This window comes from Myotis yumanensis, unplaced genomic scaffold (assembly GCF_028538775.1).
Source record: "Myotis yumanensis isolate MYYU_CA2020_CCGP unplaced genomic scaffold, mMyoYum1.0.hap1 SCAF_19, whole genome shotgun sequence".
NCBI lineage: Eukaryota > Metazoa > Chordata > Mammalia > Chiroptera > Vespertilionidae > Myotis > Myotis yumanensis.
In genome coordinates this window covers 23,939,496-23,954,943 of record NW_027223770.1, presented here as the reverse complement: position 1 = coordinate 23,954,943, position 15,448 = coordinate 23,939,496, and the positions used below count along the sequence as shown (strand labels likewise).

Genomic DNA, 15,448 nt, shown 5'->3' with positions numbered 1-15,448 from the left:
GATCCTGAGAATCCCTTTACCTCTTCCTGTCTTGTAGCTTCTGTTTCCTGCATTGTATCTTCTTATTTGGTTTACACCTAAGTGTTGCTGGAGCACACCCTGATTAGTTCCCTGAGAAAAAACTTTGCATATCTCAAAATTCTTTAGTTCTACCTTTAATCTTGATAGTTTGGCTAGAAATGGAGTTCTAGACTGGAATGCTGTTCTCCCAGAATATTTGACAATATTGGACCCATTGTCTTACAGCTTTCAATGCTATTTAGAAGTCAAATGCTACTCTGATTCCTAATTACTTGTATATTAGCAGATTTTTCTCTCTAGAGTATTTCTCCCTTTTTTGTATACCTGTTTTCTTGAAATTTCAGAGTGGATCTTTTTCTTCTTCTTCATTGTCTAGCCCTGAAAATACATCCTGCATATCTGATATTTACATTATGTTTCATAACAGTAGCAAAATTATAGTTATGAAGTAGCAACGAAAATAATTTTATGGTTGGGGGTCACCATAACATGAGGAACTGTATTAAAGGGTCGTGGCATTAAGAAGGTTGAGAACCACTGGTAGACTCTCATGTGTTCAATTCCTGAGAAATTTTATTTAAAAATTTTTTTGATAATTTATTCCTTTCTATTTTCTTCTCTACAACTATAACGTTTGTTAGTCAGATGTTAAGCTTCTTGGATTGATCCTCTAATTATATTATGTGTTGTTTTTCCTCTTTTTTTTAAATAATCCTACTTCCTATAAAGTAATATTCTTCAATTTGTTCTACATGTGCTATTTTTATTTGCTGTCATTAAGCATTTTGAAGATTTCTCTCATATTTTCTAAATGCCCCTTTTGTGTGGCGCACAGAAGGTTCATGGCTGCAGTATGATATTTTATGTCCCTGAAGACTATCTTTTTTTGAAAGTTTTTTTCTCCATCCTTCATTGTATCTGTTCCCTCTTGAATTCCTTTTTTGTTGTTTATTTTGGTCACTGTCTTTCAAGTTAGAGATTTCAGCAAATGTCTGCTCATCGTTGGCAGACTGCTCATATTAGGAACAAGGCACTAAAGATGGATTAGAGCAGTGGTTCTCAGCCTTCTGGCCCTTTAAATACAGGTCCTCATGTTGTGACCCAACCATAAAATTATTTTTGTTGCTTCTTGATAACTGTAATGTTGCTACTGTTATGAATCGTCATGTAAATATCTGATATGCAGGATGGTCTTAGGCGACCCCTGTGAAAGGGGTTGTTCGACCGCCAAAGAGTCGCGACCCACAGGTTGAGAACCACTGGATTAGAGCCTCTGTATGGTTGGGTGGGTCTTGGGCACAGATAGACTTCAGTGTAGCTTGAAATACACTGTGGTCTTATTTACTTTTTTATTTGGGGAATCACTTCATGCTAGTTTATGCACATCTTTTCTTTGGACCAATTTTTACAGAAACTTCCCGTCTGCTGCCATATGTAGCTGCAGCGTAGCAGAAACCGATGAGAGCAAAGAGGCTGTAATGTGGAGAGGGGTGTTTGGTGAGGAGAATCTCACCATTCAAAATGTAGATTTTCACTTAGCCCATTTATAGTGGAGCATTTAATTTCTATCTTCATCTCTAAACATCTGCAGAAAGCAGGCTTCCATCTTTTGCCAAACTGAGGGGGCAGATCTAGGCTCTAATTGCTTCTTATATAAGTTTATATCCCGTCCTCTGCTTCAGCCCTGCACCTCGTCCCCTGAACTTCAGAAGCCTTAGTGCCTCAATCCCTGCTCCTTTCCAGCGTTCTGCAGCTGGCCTTGGCACCCCTCCTCGCAGGCAGTTTGGTTTCCGTTTTCCCTGTCCTACTAAATCAGTTACCATTCATCCATCTGCTTTCCATCTTCTCAAGTTTTGTGGCTCTCTCATCTGCTGGTATCTTTCTCAATCTTTTTGTTTCTATGGGCTTATTGCTTAAACAAAATTCCTTTCACGGTTTCTGAAAGAAGCTGAGAACCTTGGGTGTTTCGACTTGTCCCAGTCACCCAGAGGTCTGCGGCGCTTACTTGGTTCCATTCTGTCCCCTAAGCTGTGAGTGACTGCAGCAGATGCTTTGTCTCATTTACCGTTATATTCCCAGGGCCTAGGACATAGCAGGCACTTCAGTGTTTGTGGAGTGAACAAGTGAATAAATATATGTTAGCTATTCTTTGTTAGCTCTGCAAAACATTTATTTTCTTGATGTTTCTGGAAGCAAGTGCCTGCAAAGCCACTCTAGATTCTACCATCGTGGCGAGGCCTGTCTCCTTCGAATGCAGCTGATGTTCACAGTATGCTCCAGTTGCTTAGAATTCCCAGTGGGCATTGTTTTGCAGAGGATTTTATTAAGTATCCAATGATGAATATATCTCCCAGACTCTTATTACTAACCCCTGAAGCACATCCTTGAAGTCCCCAGCTGACTTAATCACCACGTTGCACTCAAGTACCCAACACATGTTTAATGCACTACTCTGGTTTCACCTCTGATGGCACCCAGGAGAAGGGTGAGGACCACCATCTATATTGTTAGAGAGAAGATGTTGGGAGAAGCATCCCAGGGGACATGTAACTCACGTGGGCACATCTGGATTCTGCTGTAAGAGCCTGGCAGACCCCTGACTGGAGCCGAGTCAGGTTGTGGACAGTGGCCGCTGCCTGCTATCACTGGTTCAGCAAGTTTCATGTTCTTATACAGAAATTCGATTTAAAAAATCAGAGTTCTGTCTCTTCGACAAGTCATTGGATGTAAATTAAGTTTCTGTGTTTCTTTCCAATTAAAGTAGTCACACTTTCACAATTATGGAAAACCTCTTAACCCTCACCCTCACTTAATAACTCCCTCTATTCAGGATTTTTACCTATTTTTCTTAGATTCCAGGCACATAAGCAAGTACAGAGTGAACTCACTACCAGTAGAGTAATCTTAGAACCTGGGAGGCAAAACTTTATCTTCCTGTTTCCTCCTTCATTTCCTCCCTCGCTCCTCGTCTGAACTATAAAATTAGGTAAAAGAAGCTCTCGGAGTAATCAGATATGATACAGCATGTGCTTTATTACGGGGACAATGTGCTGCTACTTTGTTGGGAAGAAGCCAGAGCTGGAAAAGGCTGTATCCCACCCCCATCTGGAAGGGGCATCATCAGAAGTGTCATCACTCATCACTTCACCTTCGCCCTTTCACTGCTTTTTCACTTGAACAGTGACAGAATCATCACCTCCCTTTCACCGTTTACTAGAAGCAAAGTAAACCAATCTGCTCCTAATCCCAGATTTTTTTCAGAAAAAGGCTTCTGAGGTTTCTAAAAAACGACATGATTTCCAGCAGGCTCTATGTAATACCATAATGCCTTGAATGGAACCTTCTGGACATGACCCTGCCTTTCTAGGAGCTGGGCTAATTCTTTCTTCCTGTTGAGCTCCCAGGACACATACATTCCTAAAGCACTTTTAAATGGTCCGGCCTGAGCTCACAGCACAATACCACTGTTGAAAATTATCTCTATCCCTAAATGGAATAATCGTAAACCTGAATCATAACCCATCTTCTGCATGTCTGTAATGATAGACATTCGGGAGCAGCTTCCTGGGGTTTTTTAGAAATACCAGACACATTAACCAGTCCTAGACTTGGCATAGTCCCTAAACTTTTCATTTCATATCTCAGAATTTATATATAGTCCTGAGGATAATATTGATAAAATAAAATACATTTCTTTTTAGACTCATATGTACGTTGGCTAACTTGGAGAATTCCAAAGGTAGTTTTGATGTCCGGGGTGGGGATGAACAGTAAAAAATTGTAAGGTGCTCAAAAAATAACAGTGTAGTAGAATTGTTGTAGGTTTTTTCTTCCTCAGTCTTAATAACATTCTGAGTTTGTATTCAGTTTGTGATACAGTTTGATAATAGCTATTAAAAAAATATTGCAAATTAGAAACACCCGCCTGCTAAGCTATTCCAAGCACCTAATTGTAAACAGTAATAGTAACCAGTCCTTTTCAGAGCCAGTGCCCTTGGCCTTCTTCTTCACTTTCTGTCGGGGATTTCCGGAGGAGGTAATACAGTATGGTGGAAATACTCTGATTTGCAGTTAGGTAGGCCCAGATTTCAATCCTAATCTTTCCCTTTAGTAATAATTATTTGACTTTGAACCAGTTGCTTAATTTTGTCTGTTTCCTCATCTGCAAAGTGAAGATAAAAATTCCTACCTCATTCCCTGACCGGTTTGGCTCAGTGGATAGAGCATCGGCCTGCGGACTCAAGGGTCCCAGGTTCGATTCCAGTCAAAGGCATGTACCTTGGTTGCGGGCACATCCCCAGCTGGGGGTGTGCAGGAGGCAGCTGATCGATGTTTCTCTCTCATCAATGTTTCTGACTCTCTATCCCTCTCCCTTCCTCTCTGTAAAAAATCAATAAAATATATATAAAAAAAATTCCTACCTCAGAGGTCCTGATGGGGATTTGGGATAATATAAGTAAAGCACCTGATATAACATAATTCATTGATTCTATGATGCTCATTTTCCCTCCTACATTTTATTGTCTCTAAAATAAAATTGGTCTTATAATCAATAAGTAAGCATACTCTCATTGTTGAATTGCAACATTTGTATCTCTTTGGGGCACATATTGTAAAGTGCTTCTTAAATTCATGGCAACTTTGATTTTATGAAATATGGTATGTCTGGCTCTCAATGAATAGTATGTACTTATTATTAAGATATATATATTTTTTTTTTCTAATGAAGATTTTAATGGTGTCAGAAAGAATCTAAATTATATTAGTTTTTCTAGAGCCTAATTTGGGTTACCATTGTAATTATACTCAGGAAAAATAGTATTATAACAAAGATAGCAGTGGCACCTCTTTAATCATTTCATGTCTCATGTGAACAATGCAAAGGTAAAAGGGAGGATATTTCATAAGACTTAGCAAGAATGTGACTGATTGGATGAGGAGGAGCAGAAAGAAGAACAAGACAGATGTGAAGGACCATGAGTTCAATGCAGACAGACAGCAAGGTGACAACTGAGAAGCACTATGTTTATATGTCCTACATTCCTGCAGGTGTAGGAAAATTTTAACGCACCAGAATTTTGCTTAAAGAGAACTAGAGGTTGGGAGGTATTGGTACCACACAGTCCTTCTGGCATTCTTATGTTGGAGGGATGGAGTTTTCTTCCTTTATATCCTGTGCAGATTGAAAGTCCCATGAATACCAGTTCAATTCTTCAAGTGTTTGCTGAGCACCTACTATGTGTCAAGCATTATGCTAGACTCTAAAGTTACAGAGATAAATAAGATACTTCTTGTCTTCAAGAAACCCTTAGTATGACCTATCTCATGCTCTTTCTCTTTCCTGCATCCATATCCTGTATCTTTTCTTATTGCGTCAAATAGGAAATATATGAATCATCTCTTTTTGCTTTAGAACATACTCAGTGAAACTTTAGTATATTGTCTTGTATTTACTTTCATCCAAAACAAGCACACCACTGAAAAACCAATTTAAAAGCTAACAGAATGAAGAGTTTGATCATACTTGTAATTAGAAATTTTATTTATCAGTGTAACCTATATTTAACGGGCTGGCTATTTTTATAGTAAGCTAATAAATATTTTTTAAATGTATTTTATTGATTTTTTACAGAGAGGAAGGGAGAGGGATAGAGAGTTAGAAACATCGATGAGAGAGAAGCATCGATCAGCTGCCTCCTGCACACTCCCTACTGGAGATGTGCCCGCAACCAAGGCACATGCCCTTGACTGGAATTGAACCCGGGACCCTTGAGTCCACAGGCTGACGCTCTATCCACTGAGCCAAACCAGTTAGGGCGTAAGCTAATATTTTTTAAAAATTTAGAAACTTAATTAAAAATTTAGTTTGTCTTCAGTGAACATGTTGTGTTTCTTTTTTATATCTTGGTATAATGTCTTCTTTGTTTGGGTATTCCCAAAAAGAAATGTCTGTGTGCTTGCATACCCAAATAATTTCTGTGCCAAAGGAGCAGTGACAAATGCCACACACGGGAAATGACATTTTCAGGTTTTTTAATTAATATAATGAGAAGGGAAGGAAGGCACTAATTTAATGCATTTAAATTTTAAATAAACTTACAAAATAGAGTAAATGAATATAAATATGTGACTTTAAAATTACTTAATTTACTCAGTTTTATTGGTATTTAGCATCTATAATAACAGCTAGCAGTAATTGAATACTTATGTGCCATGCACTATTCTAAGCTCTTTAAGTGTATGCTCATAACATCCTATAAGATAGATATCATTACCCTCACTTTATAGATAAGGAAACAAGGACAGAGAGAGTCAGAGTCAGTACCTTCCTTAAGGGGACATAGTCAGCAGAGACAGGATTTAATCACTGTCTAATCACTGCATTACTCTAGAATTGCCAAATCTATTATTCAGGAAGCAAAATCAGTAGCTGTTAGAAAAGTTACTAACATTTGATTAAAGTTTGCATTGAATTTGTCGCTGAACACTGGCTTGGATTTTAGAGAGAAGAGCAGTGTGTATTTAAAATATATTACAAACCTCATCCGTAAACATTGTCACATAACTTAAAAGGTAGTATTTATTATTTAAAATAAAACCATCAGAAATAAATTCTAAGTGGATCTAGTATATAAATAATTGACATTAAATTAGACATTATTAAATAAAAAATAGTGTGATTATAATTTCAGGAGTCTAATAAAGCTGGCCTTGGGTGCCTGCTGAATATGAGAGCCAAAAGACAGAGAAAAGTCAATGATAACCCTGAGCTTTTAAAAATAAAAAAAAATTTTTTATTGATTTTTTTACAGAGAGGAAAGGAGAGGGATAGAGAGTTAGAAACATCGATGAGAGAGAAACATCGATCAGCTGCCTCCTGCACACCCCCTACTGGGGATGTGCCCGCAACCAAGGTACATGCCCTTGACTGGAATCGAACCCGGGACCCTTCAGTCCGCAGGCCGATGCTCTATCCACTGAGCCAAACCGGTCAGGGCAAACCTGAGCTTTTGACTGGTTGTTAGAAGAAATAGTGATAACATTTATTTCTTGTATTAATCACGGAAGTCACAAGAGTAAAGGAGACTTGGGCAAAGCAATGAGGGCTTGAGCTTGAGGTGACTGTGAGATGTGATGGAATGCTGGCAAAGCAGAGTGAAGAGAATACCAGCTGGGAGCCCAAAGACCTGGCCTCTAGTCCTGCCTCTGCTGGTCATTAGCAGGTTGACCTTCAGCCAAGGTACTTGACATCTCTTGGCCTCAGTTTCTACATCTAAAGACATTGAGGAGTTACATTATTAAGTGGTTTTCAAACTCTGCTCTAAAGAGTCCCGCAGGTGCCGTAGATTCTCTTAAGGTTACTTGGGGAGAAAAGTGCACCCTAGTCTAAGTGAACCTAAACGACTACACTTTTATTACACAAATCATGTGTATTTGTACTTTGGTTTAAACAAAGTTTTAAAACCAGTGGATTCAGTGATCTATAGAGCCTCTTCCAGCTCTAAAATTCTCTGTCTCTTGTTCTGAAACCCAAGTTTAGAATTACCCAACAGGAAGAGAGGTTGAGTTTGCCAGAATTTGCAGAGAGCTGAGATTGTGGGCAGTTTATTCCTGAACAGTCAGAAGCCATGGATTTCAGAAGGTCTCAGCCTGCATTAGGACCTGTAATGATATTCCTTCATGGATAGTTGCAGAAGTTCCAGTTGTTTCTTAATTTTATAACATCTTTCCAGGTTCCTTGAGGACTCCTTTCCATCCAGTTTAAAGATTTCTTTTTTAAATTGTCATCTGCTGGCCCCGCAAATAAGCCCCTTCTCTGGGGCTTCTTTCCTTCTGCGAAATGTCTCCTCTGCCTCTTGTATATGCGCTTGCACACGTATGTGTTTTCCGTCCCTTTCCCTCTCCAACTTTCTCCTTCATACCCTCCCAGCCAATGCCAGATTTCATGATTAATGTAAGTAATATCTTCAAAGGGTGATTGACTACATTCCAGCCCCCTACAGAACAGTGTTTTATAGCTCACTAAAATTCAGGTCGGCTGGCAAGTGTGGAATGGAACAGTTTTGATTGGACTAAAACAGCATTATGGTAGAATGTCTCCTAACCCAGGTCAAATGATTGCATAAGAAACCCGAGTGCTTTGTGTCATAAAAAACTCATTACAAATTTTTATTTATTGATTGCTGAGAGAGAGAGAGAGAGAGAGAGAGAGAGAGAGAGAGACTCATTTGTTATTTTGCTTATATTTTCATTGGTTGCTTCTTGTATGTGCCCTAATGGGAGATTGAACCTGCAACCTTGGCATATAGCAGTGAAGGTGAACCTATGACACGTGTGTCAGAGGTGACAGGCGAACTCATTTTTTTGGTTGATTTTTCTTTGTTAAATGGCATTTAAATATATAAAATAAATGTCAAAAATATAAGTCTTTGTTTTACTATGGTTGCAAATATCAAAAAATTTCTATATGTGACACGGCACCAGAGTTAAGTTAGGGTTTTTCAAAATGCTGACACGCCGAGCTCAAAAGGTTAGCCATCACTGGCATATAGGACAACACTCTAACCAGCTGAGAAACCCAGCCAGGGCCAAAAAACTCATTTGAGGCTAGGTTACTGCCTATCACTCTCCCAAATAAAACTGAAGATGTAGGTGAAACAGAGTGGGAAATAAATTTCCAAAAATAATCTTAACTGATTATTTCCAAGTGAGTAAGAGAATTTATCCCCAGTCAAACTCAACTTGACCCTGATAGGACCACCAAGACTCTAGGATTTTTACTTGGTCATCACTTCTTGGCCAAAGAGCTTTGTAGAATGAAGTTCTTTGTAAAAAATCTTCCTCAATAGATAGCATGTGGCTGCAGTGTTAGGATGTAAAGGAGGGAGGAGAATCCTTAAGTAACCTGGAGGAAATGTTAAGGAGTAACGTTTCTGTCCTCTGACATTCAGCATCAACCTCACCATTCACCGTCGTTCATGAGGAGGGAGCACACACTCTTCCATTGGCTGCAACTTGGCAGCTGCAGCACATAGCACAGATGCCTGTTGTATTGCATCAAGTTTACATGGAGCATCAAATTTTTTAAAAAATGAAATCATTGTAAATCCTGGCAGTTTTTATGGTATAATTAAAATGTCTAACAGGATACCTCTGGGAAACTAAATGCAGTTTTACTATTTATAGAGCCACGAGAGGTAGTGTTTCTTGCCAACTTTCATATCTTATGACCTATAAATTGCTCTTAATAGCTAATCTGTCATCCCAGGTTCTCATACAAGAAAGCTTGTTTCCTTATTAATCTGTTAATTTGCATCTGCAAACGACATTTACAAATTCTTGGTTGGAAAACATTGCTGTATTAATGCTGGGCATTATAAATAATTTATCACCTGTGATAGCAACTCTAAGGTATTGCTAACAGATCTCTCTGACAGTGTGTTATTCTTCCAACCCTAATATAATTTAGATAAAAATAATTATGAAAACTCCTCCGGCCCCACAGAATTAGAAAAGGCTGACAGGTTACCATGGAAAAGCTATGACTATCACTAACCACTCTCTAAGCTCATGGTAATAGATTCAACCCAACTGTTCCAACTATGGCATAGTATAACGGTAGAAATAATTCAGGTGTACACAAATATTCTCTTACCTTTTCAATAACAACTGCAGAATAGTCCTTCAACCCTAGGTTTATGTAATGGAACAAACTGGTTAGATTGATTGTAATAATCCCAATTATTAAGTATATACAGCATGAAAATGATTTAAGACTACTAAAGACCCTGTAATTAAAATGTTCCCTGTTTATGTGGTATTTAAGTCTCATCTTCAGTCTGTGGCTGTGAGTTCACAATTCTTAGAGATCCAATTTCAGGAAGCTTTCCCTGCCAAGAACCTTAATATTTACTGTATTTTGTTTGTGTTTTGTTGATTTTTCTCTGTTTTAATCCAAGAAGTTTTTGTGGGAGCAGGAAATAAAGCGTGAAAGGGAAGAAATCAGAGTAATGAGAGGATTAAGTTCATATCATAGGCTGAAGCCAGGGCAGAATTTGCACATATTATGGGATTATCTCTGGCTGTTAAAGGGAGGTTCTGAGTCAAACCATAAGCTTCCTGGTGACCCAATTAAAAAGATAAATTGGACCATTTATAAGATTCACATTTTTCTTAAGATAAAACTATAGCAGTTGCTTGGTAGAAGCATTGAAATCTGAAATAAATTTTTCCATTTGTCCTTTTAAAGATGACATTGGGTAATATCGTGGACAGTGTCCTCAAAAATATAGATTATAAATATTTTTATTATTTTTGTCTATTTGGTTTTGTGTGACTATTTTTTAAATTTATTTTTATTTGTGTGTGTGTGTATGTGACTGTTGAGTAAGCAACTCAAGATCATTGTTTAACTTCTTATAGAATTACCTTATCACCTCAATGCTTATTAAGAGTAGATTTTCAGGCTCTAGTATACACATTGAATAGGGAGTGTATGTCATTTAAGACTGTAGGAAGTATATAGACCCTCCATGGGATGATTTAATCTTATGTTTCTGCAAGTTAATATTTGGGTGGCTGTTGATTCCCCCTAAATAGGCCTGGAATTTGGGTACATTACTACCAGTTAGACTCTTGTATCTGAGTTAATACAGGTATTTAAAGATTAGCTAAGTTCCTGATTTTAGTACTTAATTCTACTCAAATTTAGTTTTTCTATTAAAATGCCTAAAATGTTATCATCCAGAAACTTATGGTAATTGGTAAATACCTAAAATTTAATCACCCAGAAACATGGCAATTAATATATTTGAATGACTGACTAGTGTTAACTATTACTATGATGATTGGAGCATGAAAATTATTAATTTATGCTCAGTATTATATTGGTCAGGCTAGGCCAGATTATGCTGCAATAACAGTAAATCTCCAAATCTCAGTGGCTTAAAACAACAAAGATTTATTTCTTGTGCCCACTATATGTTCATTATGGGTCAGCCAGGGCTCTGTCCCACATTGCTGTGATTCTCACTTTAATTTCTGTTCTGATAGAGCAGTGTTTAACAAAGAGAAGAGAGATGTGGTGAAGCATGCACTGTGTGCCAAGTACTGAACCTGGCAGGTTGTTTATAAATACTGTTTTATTTAGTACTCATCAAGGCTCTGTGAGGTCTTAATATTCCCATTTTATAGCTAAGGAAACTGAGGCTCAGAGATGTTGCAAAACTTGCGCAGTATCACATGGTTTGTCATTTGAATCCATGCATGTCTGATTCCAGAGTCTGTCCCTATTATTCTATATCTTTCTGTCTCTTGAGTTATAGGTAATTAACCTGGGACCTTGAATTTTTGGGTACTGAACTGGCAGGGAATACAAGGTGCATGTGGATTTGGACAGTAAAGAAGAAATACCATGTTTCTGGTAGTAACTGCAGGTTCATTTCCCCCTTTATAAAACTACATACAATTAGCCAATCAGTTATATTAAACATTCCCTGTATGTACATTTAATTCTTACAGAAAAAATATAACTCATATGAAATACAATAAGGGGGAACATGCTAGATGTACAGGAAAACATGTTTCAGTCTTCAAAATAATGTTTAATGGTAGTGTCATCAATGTGGTTGTAGTTTGGGTAGTTTAAATGCTTCTATTTTATGCCTCAAACTAAAATCCCTTAAAGGCAATTGTTTTTTCTTTAGCTCCATGTCCCATGAAACTGACTTGTCAGATGTAGTTCTTCTGCAGATCTCCGGGTCACAGAGCAAGGGGCGATGGCTCCTGTGTGCTAAGGCTACAGCTGGGAATCATGCTTTGGCAAGAATATGGGTCATTTATATCTTGTAAAGAGAAAAGTATTGTCTTATTCCAACCAGAGAGTTTGTTAGCATAACTGTTTGTGTGCGTTTTAGTATTCAAATACAGATGTTCCCAAATGTTTCCACTGTGGGAAGCAGCTGCTGCTATTCAGGCACAAAAATCTCAAAGAGATTAATATACAGAGGCAGCGTGAACCTTAGTGGCAAATGCAGCATCTGCTTGAGGTGGAGCCTCTGATTCCCCATAGATATGGGTCTTCAGATTCTCGTTAACAGCCTGAAACCATGTTTCAGATCTAAGCTTATTCTACAAGAACAGGAACAAAGACAAGTGATTAATTTGTAATCACTTAGCTGATAAATATCATCACGGGTTATTTGCTCAGGGGCTGTAAAACACTGGACTTTATTTCCTGTGGCAACTGATAGGAATATAGATGTTTGGTCATAATGACTGATGGTTTCAGTTGCCATTACCAGCTCGTGCTTGGTAACAGAGCTCAGCCCCGCCAGCTTGCAGTCACAGAACATCCATCCACACCTCAGTGAGGCATTCACAGAGAACTTTGCACTTTACTCTGGACACTCACATGCACTGCTTCATCTGGTCCCATCCTAGCTCTATTATTCTCCACACCATTCGCATATAAAGTAAGAAGTGAAGAAGTAAGATGACTTAACAGGGTTAGGAGCCAGGGCCTCTGACTCTAAATCTGGTTCCATTCTTTTTAAAAAAAAAAAAGTTTATTTACTTATTGAATTTATTGGGGTGACATTGGTTAATAAAATTATGTAGGTTCCATAATACATCATCTGTATATTGTATTGTCTGGTCACCACCCAAGTCAAGTCTCCTTCCATCACCACTTATCCCGGCCTTTACTCGGCTTTTCTAGCTGCCCCATCCCCCTTCCCCTCTGGTAATCACCATACTGTGTCTGTCTATGTGTTCCACTCTTACACAACAGCACCCTGCCTCTCGAATTTCAGAGGCTGTGATGTGCTTCATAAATTATATCATCCTTTCTAGAGATGTTGGTTTCCAGGACACCACCATGAGGCATCCCAGCTTCCCAGCACTGCCTGGTAACTGGAGGGAGCCAGGGGAGAGCTGATGCAGTAGTCCTCCCTCTGTTCCCCACATCCCAGAGGGGAAATGCCCCAATACGCCCTTTCCTTATGTTCGGAGAGCTTCAGCAAATGAGCTCCTGTGTCTCCCTGGCATTTAGAGAAATGAAGACTCAGAAGCTGAAAATCCCAGGGCTGTCATCTGCAGTTGCCATAAACCAGAAGTTCCTAGGAACAGTGACGCCCGGGGTGTTGTGCCTGCCCCAAGCCTTATAAATCCATCCCCTGCAGTGTTCAAGGGCTCATTGCCTCCAACCAGTTCCACTGTTTGGAATTACCACATGAGTTATTTATGATTTGCACATTTGACAGAGGCTCATGGCTGAGTTTCAAAACACTCAGGTCCTGGCTTGGGCCTAGAAATGTCGTCTCGAAAACTGAAGCTCAGAGAAGTTAAGTTTCTAAAGGTCCCCAGAGCCTGTAAAGGGCAGTGCCATTTTTTTGTTCTTAAATATATTTTTATTGATTGTAGAGAGGGAGAGGAAGAGAGAGAGAAACGTCAATGATGAAAGATAATCATTGATCAGCTGTCTCCTGCATGCCCCCTACCAGGGATTGAGCCCACAACCTGGGCATGTGCCCTTGAGCAGAACCGAACCCAGGACTCTTCAGTCCACAGGCCACCGCTCTATCCACTGAGCCAAACCTGGTAGGGCAAGGGCAGTGCAGTTTTGAAGCATGTGTCTGATTCTAGGTTACCTTAGCTCCAGAGTCACAGATCCACGTGTTTTACTTTGAGGGCAACACAGATTTGTCGGGGAGGGTTTGTGGACTGTGTCCTGCTCCCTAGCCACGCTTGTGTAGAGAAGGACCCAGATAGTGAGGTGGGGAGGGCCAACTAGAGAAGCAGAGGAAAGAGGTTGTGTCCCTGGTTTGCAGTAGAGGAGGAAGGGGAGGGATCAGGCAGGGGAGAGGAGTTGTGAGTGGCAGAAGGCCCCGCACGATACTCTGACATGAAGTAGAGGGCCTGAAGAAGGGACCTGAGGCCAGTACAGTGCCTTTATAATTTGCAAGCATTATAAAGATGACCAGTGCCTCCGTTAGTTTGATCAAGAACTATTTCACGGGCAAAAAAATAGGGTAGCAATTCACTCATTTACAAACTATTAATAAAAGTGCTCTGAAGTGTACTGACATAGAGTACATCTCAGAAAGGAATACCCTTACTCCAGGTGGCACAGCATCTTTTGCTGTTTTTCCCTAGCCTGGAGGCCCTTGTGAAGACCACTTGCCTACTTGTGACAGGGTATGCTTTGTTCTGCCAAAATCACATGTGCATGTTAGGAAGAGGGAGCAATATGAAGGAAGGGGGCTGAGAAGGGCAGAGAAAGTCCAGGGTAACTCCCCTTTAGAAACTAAAGACAAGAATCTAAGCCCTAGCCAATTTGGCTCAGTGGATAGAGTGTTGGCCTGTGGACCAAAGGGTCCTGGGTTTGATTCTGGTCAAGGGCACGTACCTTGGTTGCAGGCTGCTCCCTGTTCCTGACGCTGGTCCGGGTGAGTGTAGGAGGCAACCAGTCAATGCACATCGATGTTTCTCTTTGTCTTTCCCTCTCTCTTCCACTCTCTCTAAAAATCAATGGAAGAATATCCTCAGGTAAGATTAACCAACCAAACAAACAAACAAAAAGAATCTAAGACTATATGCACTTGGTAAGATTCTAAAACCTGTTATTATTTTTGTTGTTTCCATTTGGTGCACTCTACTGATACAGTTATTTTCATTAAAACTTTTCACACAAGAAGGGCTCATGTACTTTTCTTTAGACAAGAAATGCATGAGCAGCAAACACTGTGAGGGGACTAGGAAGATAGCATTTTTCTGCACAAAGGCTGGGGTCAGAAGAGCTTCTAGGCAAGCGGTTCTCAACCTATGGGTCGCGACCCCTTTGGTGGTTGAACGACCCTTTCACAGGGGTCGCCTAAGACCATCCTGCATATCAGATATTTACATGACGATTCATAACAGTAGCAACATTACAGTTATGAAGTAGCAACGAAAATAATTTTATGGTTGGGTCACAACATGAGGAACTGTATTTAAAGGGCCAGAAGGTTGAGAACCACTGTTCTAGGCAAAAACAAAAGCAAAGCTGGAAGAACCACTGTGGGCCTGAAAAGGGGTGGAGAGGCTCAGTGGAGTCCTCGCCATTCAGAGGTAGAGTTTGTAACCCACCCATTGCTTTCCTTTGGGGCTCATCTAAACCCAAGCCCTCCGCAGTAACCAGCACTGATGAAGTCACATTAAAGGAACAAAGATAAGAGAACAGACCCTCCAGTGGGTCTTAAGTCGCAAAATTACCAATCATTCTAAATATATCCCTTACCATTAAGGTGTCCATTTGCTTTTGGGAGAAGGCTAGATAAATGCCTGGGAGTGCAAGAGCCAAGCATGGATTTCTCCTACGAATTTCTATGCTGTACTGGAACTAATTTTGGTCTTCTTCAACATTTCCTTAGACTGCAGAGGTTAATAG

The 15,448-nt window shown here is 39.6% G+C and overlaps 1 protein-coding gene across 1 annotated transcript in view; it reads left to right on the top strand.

The window, feature by feature from the left end:
- The window catches only part of TTC28 (tetratricopeptide repeat domain 28), a 300,310-nt gene that overhangs the window by 156,918 nt on the left and 127,944 nt on the right, over nt 1-15,448 (top strand). The window lies entirely within an intron of this gene.